We start from the raw sequence: 16829 nt of genomic DNA on the forward strand, positions 1-16829 counted from the left end.
TTATAAAGCATTTCATCTCTCACTCCAACTTGGCCTTCACGCTTTAGGGGGAATCTGTTACACAACATTTTGTCACTGTACTTGTACTCCCCGTTCCTTGATCCTGGAGGGCCTGTACAATGAACCCCGCATTTTTTGCGTTCACGGAGAAACTCCCATTATTTCCCTGTTCACGAGAAAATCATTTCCCTTTTGCACCATCTCCCCTAAAACTTCTGTTTTCCCCATTTTACAAGATTGGCACTAATGAACATTGTCTCCCCCGTGTTGATGTGTAGAGATTGGCACCATTCCCCACACCAGTTAGTGCGACTGAGCCATGTTCCAGTTGCACCGATCCTGTTATGGAATTTTTTTTAAATTAGACCCGAAGCTTCCATCTCTAGAAGCTCTGTAATGGAAGTCTGGTAAAAGGTTTGGCTGAATGGGGTCGACGATGACAGTTTGGGCTCCTTTCCCCTATAATTATGGAACTACATCAAGGGATAAGTTCTTTTCCCATGAGAAGAGGATCCATCTCCCATCCATATTTCCTATATAAGCCTCCCTTCTTCCCAAGCACAAACTAGTGTGAAAATTAGAGTTAGATTTTTGGTTGAGTGTGAATATACTATTTTTGACAAGGAAGCTATTACTAGCTATAGCCATCTAGTTGTGTGAGGGAGAAGTGTGTTTGGTTTGGAGTGAAGCCTAAAGGGAAGAGTCTTTAAACTATTTTTGTTTGAAGTTGTCATGAAGTGCTAGCAAAAGTGTGTGGGAACCTGGTCTTGTCAGATGAACACTGTGACATTAAGACGAATGGTTGTAATCTCTCTTTGATATTAATATATGCAATTATCGATTGATTTCCTACATGTTTTGTAATATTACATATTCGTGTCTTAATGCTTCTTGACTCATTAAGTAGGTTGAATTGAAATTTGTCTATTATTATGTTTGTGTGTTATTCTTTACTTGTTTTAGGAGCTTGAAGAAGGAAGCGAGAGATTGTTGGAGAGAGCAAGTGAGGACATCATCAAACAGGATAAGAGACCAAGAGGTAGGCCCTCTTAACTGGTTCTAACCTAAGGAAATCTTCCATAGAATGTATCTATTGTGGCTAGACCCATTATTAGGCTAGAGGAATTTGTTCGTGTCCGCACTTATAATTTTACTTCACCACAGGGAGTGTGGCCAAATTTAGTCCAACATTCCTCAAAGAACTGTCTGTAACCTTGTCAACATCTGCATCTGTGCTCAAGGCTCCATCAGGAAGCACGATTGCCCGAAGATCCAAAGAGAGAACCAACTCCGCCGCTACCATTTTCCATGGCACTAAACTGGTTGAGGCTACGCTGCTCCGTCTTACTCCTGCCTGTAGTCTGGTTGTTTGGATCTTAGCTCACGCAGACCCATCTGGATGGCACTTAATTCCTGCTTCTGCTATTGCTCAAACTGCTGCAACACTTCCACTATTTTATCCCTTACCTTTTCCCCAATGTCATCCAAGTCACCCTTTATCAAGGTGATTGGGTCTAGTGACGACTTACTGGCCTTGGTCTTTTTGCGCGGCCCTTCCTTCTCCTGCTCCCTATTCCACTCCACCCAGAAGAGAGTGCTTTCCAGATTTCCACCACCCTGTTCTAATTGTTCCTCTCCCTCTGTCTGTACCGAAGGAGATTTCTAGCTTCTGTCAGAGTTGTGCTTTTCCTCCTATTCCTTGGAAGTGCACTCCACTTCTGCGCGTGCCTTCGCCTCAGTCTCCTTCTTTCTCTTTTCAATCAACTGCTGAACTTTCAAGCGGGTCACTTCTTTTTTCTACTTTTCCGCGGTCTTACTAGTCCCGGGTGGACAAATATGATGTTGTGCGCTAATCTGTTGGCCAACACTCAAGGACCGCTGTAGTTCAGCTGGTGAAATGGAATGGAGATCCCTTTCTCGGGAAGGTAAATGGCAGTCAATTGAAGCCTGTTGACACCTAATCATAGGGATTGGGTGAACAACTGTGTTTAGTGTAAATAAATAATAGAAGAAATGGAGAGTCATCAGAAGATGAACTGAATAGTCACTCCCTCTTGTATATAATAATGAACAACCTGAATGAATAAATCGATTACATTTGAGGTGTTACCTCCTATCCTGACATGGTATCGGAGCCAACCTCTATTTTTAGTTTTCTACTGCTGTAAGTCCCTTCTGCCATTTTTTCAAAAATTTTGTCCCTCTGCTTTTTTTTCTGCTTAGACTCTGCATTACTCCGTGTGAACTGTGCATGTTGTTGTGCCTCCACACTGGATTGAACACTGCCAAGAGTAATAATTTGTGAAGGAAATGAAGCGTTTTGAAGCGTGGGCTCATAATATTCACTGAGAGTGAAAGGACCGAAAGGAGTTGAAGCGTTGAGCTAGTAATTCTGGTACTGCGTCGCTTCCATTATCTCTTCTGCCAGTTGATGGAGCGCGGATCATTTCTCCATGGCGCACGACTCTGAGATTGATGTCCTTGAGCTATGATCAACAGAGGAAGATTGTAGCCATCAACAAGGCATGCATCATAGAAATCCTAGGCTTGGCCTTGCCCATTGAGAACTCTGCAAGGGAAGCGGGAGGTATCGCCCCTGCACCATTGCATTCAAGGGAACCGCCATAGTCAGCAGTGGAGCAGTTTCCCTTACCAGTAGAATCAAAGGTGCAACCAGTGCATCCCCAGAGACGCCTGACCCAACCTGCAGGTATGCCAACGGTTTGTGTCTGGCCTGGAAGAAGTTGAGCTCGTGGAAGAAACGAGGCCCGAGGCAACTGTCGGCGTATTTGGAGTAGCGGTCGCTAATGAATGCATCGTAGGCTACCTGAGAATGTCTCTGTAGATGAGAATTCTTTTCCGAAGATCAGAGGTCGATTTGAGTGTTGAATCTCTATGTTTTTTTTGGTGAATTCATTGGTTGTTTAAATTATGGTTAAAATCCCTGTGAGCTTGTATACGCCTATGGTGAAGCTCACTTGTGAACTAATCCTATGAATAGCTGGTGCGACAGTCCTAGCATGTGTTGAGCTGTTCATGTGTTGAATGCCATGAATGGTGGAAGACTAAAGGTGGAATTGACTGCATCACGTATTAAATTGTGAATTCATCCCTAGACTATATGTGCACCACATTGAGTTATGTGCAGTCTATGCTGGTCAAGGAATACAAAGGGTTTATTTTTGTGCATTGAATAGTCTATGAAATGGAGTGTTGAATTTAGTATGACATCGTATGCTATTTGCTGAATGCATTTTATCAGATTACATTTTTTTTGCATTCCAACCACCAAAACTTCATTTTTTGCCACCAAAAGTATTTATTTTTTTATTTTTTTTTTTTTTTTATAGTACACAGATTTTATAATGCATTCATTGATATCTATTGTGGGATTGGTTCTCACGAGGAAGGAGAAATATCCAGAATGGTCATGGAAAATCAAACACACTCTCATTTTTAATGAGCTGTGGAAAGGAGTGTGTGTTGGAGACGGAGAGAAAGAACTAGAACAACCTACCTCAAACAAGGAATTCTCCATTTGGGAAAATAAGAACAACAAGGCTTGTGCATTGGTTGCAACATCAGTAAATGAATAGGTGAGTCGCCATATTTCGCCATTTTCAAATGCTTTCGAAGCCTTACAAAAAATAAAGGAACTCTATGACTCACACTCTGCACTTGAAGTTGTTCAACTCATGATTAAACTTTTCATCCTTGAATTACAAAATGATGATACTCTTGCTCTTGCATCATAAGTAAAATCTATTATGAATGATATCAAAGTCACTAATGTTGAACTGTATATTCCTCTAATAGATTTTATCAAGGAACTTTATCCCACTTACTCAAATTATCTTGAGTCATTGCAAGCAAATGGAAACCTCAAAGATATTACCTTTGACTCCCTTGTGAAAAAAATTGCTGAAAGAGAGAAAGCTTTTGGGAAGAAGACAACTCCTCAGTATTTTGATGAAGCTGTGTGCCTGGCACATAGAGAAAAGAATCTTGATCAAGACTCTTCGAGAGGAAGAGTTGGTCGAAGAGGAAGAGGAAGAAATTTCAGAGGTAGGGGGGGCAGACACTCTCAAGGAGAAAAGTCAGATTTGCACTGCATACGCTGCAAAAGAGATGGATCACATGATGCATCCACATGCAAGTTTCCTTGGGACAGAATTGAGCAGGAAAGAAACCAAACCAAAGGTAAAACTAATGACAAAGAGAAAGGTAAAGCACCTGAATCCGCTCACTATGTTGTGGCACACTGTAATATTGGAGTAAATGAAGACTTATTTAATGCTTCACTTGCTTCTTGGAAAAATGATTGGTTGCTTGATTCAGGAGAAACTTGCCACATGACTTTTAGAAGAGATTTTTTTGAAGAATTTACTGACAATGTTTATGGAGCAGTATAATTTGCAGACAAAGCAAAACTCAAGCCATCAGGGCTTGGCAAAATCAAGCTTAAATTGCCTAGTCTTCCAGACTTTCTTCTACATCATGTTCTATATCTCCCATCACTAAGGAGAAAATTGTTGTCCTTGGTCCACATCCACAAGCAAGAACACTCCATTCATATGTTTGATGGCAAGCTTGAGGTGAGAAAAGCATCATACCACTCACTTGTCATGATGGGGATAGAAGAAGAAAGGCTTCTCAAGCTATAGGGTACCTCTGCTCGTGCACAAAATTTCTCATACAATTTCGATTATGAAGAAGGTACATTTCCATCAAGTTTATTATGGCATGCTAGATTTGGAAACCTGAACTATGAAAAACTCCGCTTGTTGAAGAAAAATGGTGTTACTGGTTTGCCTACAATTCTTAGGAAACTTAAGCAATGTGATGCTTGCATTCTAGGAAAGCATAGCAAACAATCTTTTCATGATTCACATTCTAGAGCACATAGAAAAATTGAACTCATTCATTCAGATTTATGTGGTCCAATGCCCGTTCCTTATGCAAATGGAATTAAATATACGATGACATTTATTGATGACTACACCAGAATGTGTTGAGTTTATTTATTGAAGAACAAATCTGATGCTTTTCAAACATTCAAGAACTTTCATACATGGATTGAAAATGATGCACAATCTCATATTGTCTCTATTCGCACTGATAGTGGAAAAGAATACACTTCAAATGAATTTGAAAACTATCTTTGCCAACATGGGATCAAACATCAAACAACTGTGCCTTATAATCCCCAATAGAATAGAGTAGCTGAAAGAATGAATAGTGTCGGCTAGATAAATCGTTCTTGTAGACAAGACCGATCTCCCTAGTATCTGCAGATATCTAGCGACAAGCAAGACAAGCAAATTCTACCTTTCTCTAAATATTGCGATTTATAAATAAAATCCAAGAGGTGTTTTAGACCCTACCTTAAGTCCAACGCTAGTTTGTGGCAGCCACGTTTCGACCGTACAAATGAGTTTCCTTTTGAGAACCTGTAAACACAAACAAGCACACATCAAATAACACCTGTATAGCCAATATAATAAATCATATTCATCATGGTGATCAATGAATCCATGAAATAAACCATATGAGACAACTTATTGAGAAAAATAAACTTGATTGTATTAACTTTAAACAAAGAAGAACTTTACAACCTTGGTGCCTTGATGTTGTACAAGCTCCTCCCAAGGTCCAAGCAAGAATCTCCTCTACTTTGACAAGCTTCACACTCTTCCCAATGAGATCAAAAGGTATGTAATCTCTCCTCTCAAGCTCAATTAGGAAGTCTAAATTCCAACAACATTTACCCTAAAAAATATTCAGCTTTCAACCTCCTTAGTAACCAGCCCAATGCCTCATTTTATAGTGCAGAGGAAGGAAGTTACCAAGTCCACCTATGAAGGGATAGAGTCCTCCTTCAAAGGGATAAGCTCCTCACATCAAGGGGTTAGCTCCTTTAGTTATGGGATGCATGAACCACCAAGGAGCGAACTTGCCACCTCAAGATTCCCTCTAGAAGCTTCCAGAAATAACCCAAAGTGAGTTTTTAAGAATGTACTTGCACCTTTTTGACTTTTACAGGGGTCCGCACCCTTTCCTTTAGAGACAAAGTGGGCAGGTCCATGGGGGACATGACCAGGGAGTGTGGGACTGCAGGTAATGCTAAGAGAAAGTGTAGAACTAGAGTTTTAGAGATTTTCAAGGACTTTCTCTCATTTTTCAAGGCCTGACATGAATCGCTGAGGTTTAAGACTTGCAAAGGAGGATAGTACGAGTGGTGATAGACTCATACTGACTGCAGAATGTCATGGTGACAATATTTTGTGTAACAAATAGGACGATCTTAAATATGGTTCGCTCCATGATGTTTTTCAAAAATGTAAAATTGATGTTTTGGGCTGATGTAGTTCTATGTGTTGTATATGTAAAGAATAGATGTCCATTTAATGCTCTTAGAAACAAGACTCCTTATGAAATGTGGTATGGGCACATTCCTTTGGTAAAGCATCTCAGGGTCTTTAGTTCCACATGTTATGCCTTGATACCAAAGGTACATAGAAACAAACTTGGTGCAAGAAGTGGTAAGTGTATCTTCCTGGGGTATTCAAACACCTCCAACGCATACCATCTCTATGATGAAGTCAATAACAAGTTTGTTGTATCTAGAGATGTAACCTTTCTTGAATCATCCAAAACTAACAATGTTGTTGAGCGGAAACTTGATTGCTTGGATAGATTCGTAAATGCAAAATCATTCAAGAATTTGATAATTAGATTCCACATCTTGAAGGGGGGATTCCTATACTAGATCAACCTGTGGAATCTTCTTCTGAAGCACTCTCTCCCCCGCATGAAACTCCAACAACGGATGATACTTTGAGTGAGGTGATTGACAAAATTGAGAGACTCAATCTTGATTTAGTCCCAACTCAATCAACGGAGTAGCCTGGACCATCTGAGAAAGGTCCCCCAAAGTGGCTGACAAAGACACTTGAAAGTGTTCATCCTGATGAGGTTGGAAAGACAGGAACTAGAAATGCAAACTGGAAAAATGGAGGTGATGTAGATGACTTTGATTCACGTGTTGATATGGATGTTTCTTATGATTGTGAATTGAATTTGTCTATAGATTTTGAACCAACTTCCTTCAAAGAAGCTTCTTCTCATGATGAATGGAAAGAAGCGATGAAAAAGGATTATGATGCCCTGATAAAGAATAGCACTTGGAAGCTGGTTGATCCTCCATTGGGAACCAAACCAATTGGCTACAAGTGGGTCTACAAGAACAAGTATAAAGCTGATGGCTCACTTGATAAGCACAAATCCAGGCTTGTGGCAAAAGGTTTTGCACAAAAGGAAGGGGTCGATTATGAGGAGACCTTTTCCCCCATAACAAAATGGGCTACCATCCAGACACTCTTTGCCCTAGCAGCTCAGAATAGTTGGAAAGTTCATCAAATGGATATAAAAACTGATTTCTTGAATGGAGATCTAAAAGAGAATGTTTTTATGTCCCAGCCTGAAGGATTTGTTGTAAAAGGACATGAACATAAAGTATGCAAACTTTTGAAATCCTTGTATGGCCTCAAACAAGCACCACGAGCCTAGTATGAAAAACTAACTGAGCATCTTCTGAAACTCAATTTCAAACATTATGATCTTGATGATGCAACTTTGTTTGTCAAGAAGGTTGGCAACATAGTTGTATATCTTGTTGTATATGTAGATGATCTTTTGATGATAGGGAACAATGAGAGCTACATTGCATCCATAAAGAAGGAATTGAGGAAAAGTTTTGAAATGACTAATTTGGGCAATGTTCATTACTATCTTGGTATTGAGGTAACTCAACATCCAAAGTCCATATTCCTTTCTCAAAAGAAGTACATTGGAGATCTGTTGAACAGGTTTGGCATGACTGAATGCAATCCTCTGACTAGTCCAATGGAACAAAACTTAAAGCTCACATCCATTGAAGGAAAAGAATTTGAGGATGCAACAAAGTATAGACAACTTGTAGGAAGTCTCAACTACCTAACTGATACTAGACCAGACATTTCTTTTGCTGTTGGAATCCTCTCCAGGTTTATGAAAAAGCCTTATGAGGGACATTGGTCTGCCACAAAAAGAGTTCTAAAGTACTTGAAGGGAACTCAAGTCTTTGGAATCAAGTATCCACAGGTGGGCGACTTCAGCTTGATTGGATACTCTGATTCAGACTTCGATGGAGATAAAGAAACTGGGGTATCTACTTTAGGTTATGCTATGAGTCTTGGATCAGTAGCTATCTCCTGGAGATCACACAAACAATTAGTTCTAGAAGATTCCACAACAGAGGCAGAATATGTGGCAACAACCAAGGAAACAAAAGAAATTGTGTGGCTCAGAAAAATTATTGAATATTTGCAGGTAAAACAAGTACAATTGACTCGAATCATGATTGACAATACCTCGGCAATAAAGTTGGCTAAGAACCCAAAGTTCCATGATCGAACGAAGCACTTTAATACAAAATATCAACTGATTCGACATCATGTTGAGGCCAAAACAATCCATCTTCATCATTGTTCCACTAATGAGTAGATTGAAGACATCTTCACGAAAGCGCTTGGAAGAGAAAAGCTTGAAAGATTCAGAACAATGCTTGGACTCACCAACATCCCTTAAGATTAAGGGGGGAATGTTGACACCTAATCATATGGATTGGGTGAACAATTGTAATTAGTGTAAATAAATAATAGAAGAAATGGAGAGTCATCGGGAGATGAACTGAACAGTCACTCCCTCTTGTATATAATAATGAACAAGTTGAATGAATAAATCAATTAAATTTGAGGAGTTACCTCCTGGCCTGACAAAGCCATACACCGGGGATCTAACCAGATGACTATATATGATGATAGCACAGTCTTAGCACTCCAAGCAACTGCAAGGAGGCGCGAGACTATAAACTACACTGCCCGGGTTGTAGAGCTGCGTGATGAGGGGCCTGCATGGTACAAATGGGCTTCATAGAGTTAGTGGATGCGCAAAGGGAGATGCGCTATAGGACGAGAGACCAATCAACGTAGCTAGAATGTGACTGTTACTGTCACTGTTCATGATTTGACAGTGAGAAAACGGCTAAGAGGAGCGGGGGGGGGCGACATTTAAGGTTGAATTTAAGAGCGAGATCTTTGAAAATCTGCCACCAATCTAGCATTTATGAGCGGATTTTGGGGGGAACAGTCAAATTTGAATTCGAACTTGCCTATAAATTACAGATGGCCACCCAACAAGAGACACTGCATTCTGAGAGTTTATGTGTTGCATTGTCTGGTGTGCATGAACCGTGAATTATTTGATGATTTGGTGGCTAGTTCTGTGTTTGATAGGTTACTTGCAGAAACTCAGCAGCTTATTAATAGCTTCATGTCTAAACCCATGGAAACTGCAAGTGCTGGAGGGTTTATTGCCTTTGAGGGAGCTTCCCCTGAGGTTGTAAGTATGGAGGTGCCCGCAGTAGTGCCAAAATTGCCGAGGTCACCTAGGCCGAAGCCTACACTGGTAGGAGAGGGTCCCAAGCCGAAGAAGGATAAACATAAGAAGACACTGCCGGTGCACTAGTCACTAAGGAAACATCAGAGAAACGAAAAGCCAACAGCGTAGGAAAAGGGAAGAGTGGTGGACCTGGAGGGCAATGAGGGCACAGAGGACATTGATATTGAGGGGGTCAACCTTATTTTGAAGCTACTATAATACCTCCCTCTGCGCTAGGGCAAGGTGAAGGTCCCAAAGGACCCAGATGAGGGAAACTTTCTCCTTCGTACACCCCTACTGCCAGAGAATATCACGTTTGAAGGTTCGTGCTTGGTGCAAGTCCCACATTTGAAGCTTGAAGATTGGGACTTGGGGGACACTGAAGATTCCCCCATGTTATAGAAATTTTTGGGCACTGCAACCCCATGCATAAAATGTCCATAAACCAAGGGCTCCTAAGTCCCTAAAAGTGTTGTTCTAACCCCTAAAGGAACAAGGTCAACTGATTACAACTTCTCCCAGAAGTTCTCCATGAAAAACCACTCAGAACTAGTCAAAACATGATCTGCTCCATAGGCAAAGTGCGTTGCATCTCACCTAAGTACACTCTGTGGGTGCATTGCATTTCAAAAATCCCTTCTATGGGGTGCGATGGGCGAGAAGTGACAAATGGCAGTGTCAATCTGTGAGGTGGAGAGGCATGGAATCTTCCAGAAACTTCTCCTGTGACACTTGCCTCTCTGAATTCGACCAAGGATGAGTAAGAGATCATCAATCTCCAAGTGGAAGCAAGAACTATCAGAGGGAAGACACTAATCAAATCACAAGTTGACTCATCTCCCTTACAGATATCTATATATGGATCCCTCATCCCAGAGATCCAGAGGCTGGAATTTTGCATCTTGTAAGGAATTGTTGTTGGTTTCTTGAGGAAACATCATAGTGTTGGGTGATCTAAGCTTTGCTTGAGGTGAAGAAGGGCTTACTTGCTGAGAGGATGATGCTGGGTCAGAACAACTGGTTGTAACTCTCTTGGCTCTTTCTTGATTATCAATAAAGCTATTCAAGTTTTCCTCCATACTCTTGTGTCATTTATGTTTTATGCATTTGTATGGTCAATTTACATCTGATCCTAGATTGTTTATGATTATAGATCCATGTTCTTGTATAGTGTTATGCTACTTTGATTCTACAAGTACTCTGTGAAGCTGGGCGTACAAGGAAGCAAGTAGCAAAGGACTATCAGAAGAGAGAGGAATCGAACTAGGAACCAAGCGTAAGACAGAGGTTGGTCTCCTTTATTCTTCTCTCATCTATATTTCATAAAGGAAAAATGAATGTAGCTTTACTTTGTTTGTTTCTAAGGTAGCTACCACACCTTAGTGGGATTAGCAGTTCTGCATAGACACTTTTCCCTGTAACAAAATGGCGACTCCACTGGGGAGCGACTAGGTTGTTTGTTTATCTACCTTGTTGTTTATTTTATAAACTTACAGACGAAGCCTGAAGTCGAGCCAGGTAGCTTTCGAACTGCATTTGCTATGCGAATGCAAAGTAGATAAATGCCGCTTCAGTCAATCTCTGGGTTTTGTTTATGAATTAAACAACTAATTTACAAACTCTCTAATTGCCCTTGTGGTGGCTCTAGTAACCTCCTTAGATCTACCCCTGTTGTTGATTTACTGATTACCACTTGCTCGGCCAAAATCCCTGAACTGAACTGCAAACTGTGACCCGGAACCCAAGAAAAGTCTCGTCTCTGGCCCAACGCAGTCTCTGTTATGTGAATCTGAAATTCAACGCACTTCCCGAGTGTAGTAGGTGCGCTGCATTTCAAGTTCACTGTGTTACAGGTGCGCTGATCAGACTAGGCATTGTTCCTCAGTTTTGGTTTCTGTGTTCATTCTTTTCAGTTCTATTCATGAATTTTGCTGCCTGTAGTCAGTATACCTCTGTTTGAAACCCCTTTTCCTTGCTGTTATTCTGCCTCCATTGTGCAAAGAACTGTAAATGTTTTTGTGTATTTGTTGAGTCATTTTCAGTTCTCCTTTGCAAAAAAGTAACGTAATTGTACTGTCGTTTCTTGATTTGAAAGTGTCGCAAGTGTCGTTTTCAGTCATAGAAGAGAGCGTGATTGCTCTTGATATTCGATTACCCTGTTACTGTTGTATTTGATCTGGATTTGTAGTTTTTCTAGTGTCGAAAGCAAGTATTCATTTCCAAATTGCAAAGTGTTGTCATTATCTTCATTTTTGATTTTGAAAAGAAACTTGTTAGTAATTGTCACTTGAAAAGTAATTTAGATTTGCGCATTAGCTTTCTTTTTATCATTCACATATTAAGAAGGCCGAAAACAAATACATGCATGTGCATTTTCATTTAGACTGTTTGATTGATTTGATTTAGGACAGTGCATATAGTGTGTGCTCTTTTCTCTTTGTGAAAGAATATTGTCTCTCTTTCCTTAGTAGCTAGGATTTTCATTGCACAAAGAAGATAAAACACTGTTTATCATCTTAGATTGCATTTTAGGAATTGTACATCTACATCACACGGTGAACCTGAAAGGAAAATTTCTTAAGCAAGATCAACTATAAAATAAATTTAATGAATCTAACAACGCTTTGGAACCTAACGCACAACATCTAGAAGTCTAGGTTAGAGACATATTCCAGCGTCGTAAAGCCTGGTAACTGTTGTTCTCACTGTTGGTTGGGTGATTCCTCCACCTTGAGATGATAAGTGCCAGTACGGACTTGTGCTCCCACGTACCGTCGAGTATATTTTTGGAGACCACAATAGGCTTAATCCTTTATCCTTAGGAAGCCGTGTCTGCCCCTTATCGATCGCAATGCACTGAACATAGCATTCAGGAAGATTGACTGCCGTACCGTAAAAAGTATTCTGCAGTTTTGTGATTGGTTTGGTAATCCCTCTACCTAGAGTTCCAGAGCAGTCCCTTTCGTTCCTTTTCAGACTCCTTAACAGAAAAGGTCCATCTGAGCACTTGTCACTTCAGGCTCATTAAAAAATCAAAGGCGACTAGAGTCATCTTTTGTTTTTTCTCGACTCTTTTAAATTGAAAAAACAAGTTGTGTCAAAGCGTCTAAAATTTATTTTAAATGGAATAATCATCACCTTTCCTACGTTGATCTTAGGTTGAGAAAATGGAATCCACCAACCAAGGAATTCCCCTTGGAGGAAATCCTAGTCCCTTCTCCTCTTAGGGAGATGTTGGTGCACCCCATATGGCCACATTGTCACTTCCAGGACTGACAATCGGCTTGCCCGTATGGCTCTTCTCAACCTCTGTCGTTCAGAACACCGCAATTCCTGAGCAATCGAATAAGAAATTAGACGATTCCAGAGTTACCCACCAACCTTCTACTTCCTCCAATTCCTCCTCTCCTCCTTCCTCTTCGCTTGATGGGGCTGGTAAAGCCAAAAATCAAGTACCTAAGAAGAAGAAGGAAAAGAAGAAGAAAGAGAAGAAGAAGAAGGAGCAAAAGCGAAAGGGGGCAACCAAGCATCGTCTAGCGAAAATCCACACACTGCACTGACCAGGCTTAAATCGCCATGTGTCATTTGCAAAGGAGACCACTATCATCAAGATTGTCCCTGCATCCCTCGGATCTTAAGGGACTGGTCTCCTCGTTTGCACAACCCAGTGTCGTCAACCTCTGATGATCATGTTGAAAGCACACCGTCGAGTAGTGAAAGTGAAGCCCTAGGACAAAAAGGAAAATATAGATTTCCTTGTAAAATGTGCGAAGGTGATCATGCCATCCACCATTGTCCCTTCTTAGACGAGGCTAAAAGAGTTTTGACGATCATCCGGTTTCACCGTTACGACTTCCTCCTGGATATAAAAAACTCTTGCCGAGTCCGTCACTAGTTGAAAATCCGGCTGACCCACCCAGGTGGTCGCCCGAAGCATCTATCATTGAAGACAAACCATCTGAACCCATACCAGACGAAAGTCAAAAGGTCGAGGCGGTAGTTGACCCGGTCTTGCCTTCAGAGGTTCCATCTTCAGATGATACAGTCACAGAAGAGAATAAGGATGACACCGTCCAAATTCTTTTCGTAAGCACAGACTCCCATGAACATGGGGGTAATTTACCCATTCCTTTACCACAGAAAGGAAGTTCGTCAGAGTCGTACCCGACCGTCTATTCGGTCCCACCTCCAAACAACCTAGTTGTTTCCTTCGACTGGAATCAACTAGGCAGACCCCGCTTACCGGCTAATGTACCATTCCGAATCATTGCTCAAATATATAGAATGGTTATGGCTGGTACCATCATAGATGAAGGGCTTCTGTGAGTATCCTTTCCTCGACTGCTTGGAAAGCGCTTGGTTCGCCATCGCTTTTGCCTGAGATAAGAAATCTAACAGGCTTTGACAAAGGAACCAGTCGACCGTTAGGGATCCTTCCCAATGTGCCCATAACATTGAGAGGGAAAACCGTTCATATGAACGTAATGGTAGTCAAAGGACCCCTGGATTATAATCTACTCCTTGGACGATACTACATTTATTGCATGGGAGCCACTGTGTCATCACTCTTTAGAGTAATGTGTTTTCCGCACGAAGGAAGAGTGGTCAAGCTCGTAGACCAGCTTTCATTTCCCAGATCACACATAGCAAATAGTCATATACCATCCCTAAATGGTCTTTTCACACAAGGAATGTCTCATCAATCCCCAGTCCATCCACCTGATGAGTGCGAGTGATTCGGGGGACATGACTGAAACCCAGGGGGCATGCACCCTGGTCTGCTTCAGCAGGAAAACTTCGGGTATAGGGTAGGTTTCCGCAAGAGATATATGACTGGTCTGTACTCCCGTCCGTGATTGGAAGAGGGGGTTAGACTGGAATAAGATTCCCTCGTCAAAGTTATGTGAGTGGAGGCGTCTGCACCGCTCACCTTTGTCTATTTCGGTAGACATCGCTGAAGAAGTGTTTTGTTTGCACTGTGAATAGAACAATCTTTGGTAACCTGAAAGAGGTAGACCTTTCCTAATAAAACAAATGTTTTGTCGGTAGAATAAAGGGTGACCTTGAAGCTTTATTTTATACCTGGGGGCATGCAAACCTTTTGGAGTGCAAGCGAAGAGCGACCATTTAGTTTTTAAATTTGTAGGTCCTCTAACCCTTTAAACTCGTAGGATTGGTCATTTCCTAACTTGCATAAAGAAAGGATGTGGGGAAAAACTCTAAAAATTTCTGTTTTCATATATGAGACATTCTTATTATACGACTGGATTAATCGAGCAGTTTTAGCACATATTTCAAGCTCGTTAAAAAATAAACATAAGTCATGAGCAAATGTTTCTCCCCGTGTTTAAGCTCATTAAAAAATGAACTATTTCCCGGTAAATAACCATCGTGAATGTAGTACTTCAGCCTTTAAATCCTTGGTCATGTTCCCATCATCACCTCCACTCTGTATTGGCCGATCATTCACCTCCATTTGATTGTTTACCCCTTTTGAGGAACAGCTGCAAAGAGTGATCCCGCTAGCCATCCTTGTAACACTGCCATGATTGGAAAATTCCAAACGTTACCTGGAATCAGCTGCTACCCAATTTTATTACTCGTTCCTCAAAAGATGAGTCTCCTTTAAGCTCTTTTCAACTGACTCGTAAAATATGAAAAGATTGCCAAGCCATTGGCCTTTGCAGCTCGTTAAAGGGACCGGAAGTGCTATCCCTCCTTTAGATTTTAATCTTTTTGGACCTGAGGAATTATTACACAAAAAGATCGAGCGCTTGTTTTGTTCGGCTCGTTAAAAGTATCGAAAATTCATCCCTTCTGTATTGTTTTATACTTTTTCGGACTTAAGGGATTAGATGACGAAAAAGGAATTTTGGAGTTTCCTTTACGTCCCTTTTTAGACTCTCTAAAAATGGAAAGGACCGAGTTATCTTTGTCGTTAAACTCGTTAAAACCTAGTAGCGACAAACTTGTCCATAGCAGACAAGAACGAGTTTCACTATCGCTAGGCTCGTTAAAACATAGCGATGGGTTTGCCTGAAGGGCAAATTATAGAACAAGCATATGTTATCCTCCTCAAGCTTGACAAAAATAAAGAGGTACTCGTCAGCAACGATTGGGGAAAAATTGGGAAGAAAACTTGAAGAAACTTTGTTGGTAGCAAGTCGCTCTTGAACATGACACTTTCACTCCGCATCCAAGTCGGGTTGGGTTGTTTCATTCATTGGTCACATCACCATGGTCCCATCACACCATCCACATTTGGGGTTAATGCTACCGATCCATCACGTCAGTGTTGCTGATATGTTTAAGAGAAGTCACTCAGAGAATTCACCTGTGTCTCACCCGCTGCAATACATTTACGCTCCATTCTTTCATGACTGCCACCCTGAACCTTATATCACCAGATCATTTTCATCTCCATTAAAATAATTTGCTCCGTTCCGTGTCATTGGTGTGGGATTCATTAAGGCCCTCCTATGACAGATCGCTTCTTGTCGACATCAGCTCATTATCCAAGAAGTTGATCTAGGAACACCCCGTTCAGTACTTTGAAGCTTGCATGCCTCAATGGCAAGTTTCTCACTTCCGGCGACAGGTTTACATCAATGGCCTTCGACCGAAAGATTTTGCGTGGTGTTCGACGCCAAGTCCTTTATTCACACCATGTGAATTGTACTGCAGTACCTTTAGGGTCATTATCATTATCAGTGATTCCTCTCGCGCCTGTTAACAGCTTACATCATTGGCTGGTAATCAGGCGATGTCTTTCCATGTTCGACTCTAGAACATATCTCACATGGATCGACTTGTACTTCGAGTGAAGATCGAACGAGATTGAAGACCCCGGATCTAGTTTCATCCATCCGGGCTGCGATATATATTTAGGGAAATAAAGACATCAAATGTACATCATTACTGCACAGATAATCATCCAATCAAAGGGATGATGGCTCTACCAGAATCATCAGTCTACACTCAGACGATTGTCTATCCTGTGTACATGAAAATGAATTTATAAAGCTGAGCATGGGAATGCCCGCATCAGCTAGATCATGAAAATATTATGAATATAATGTATTGTATTGTATCTTATTACAGGTCTCCTCCCAGCTTGAAAGAACTTCGGATCCTCATGATAAAGTATTTCACCCGACATCAAAAAAGATTAACGACCTCATGCTTTAGGGGGCAACTGTTATAGACATTTTTGGGCACTGCAACCCCAAGCATAAAATGTCCATAAACCAAGGGCTCCTAAGTCCCTAAAAGTGTTGTTCTAACCCCTAAAGGAACAAGGTCAACTGATTACAGCTTCTCCCAGAAGTTCTCCATGAAAAACTACTTAG

This window comes from Pinus tabuliformis, chromosome 8, assembly GCF_031772625.1.
Source record: "Pinus tabuliformis cultivar Carrire ecotype Pingquan chromosome 8, CPIR1, whole genome shotgun sequence".
Lineage (NCBI taxonomy): Eukaryota > Viridiplantae > Streptophyta > Pinopsida > Pinales > Pinaceae > Pinus > Pinus tabuliformis.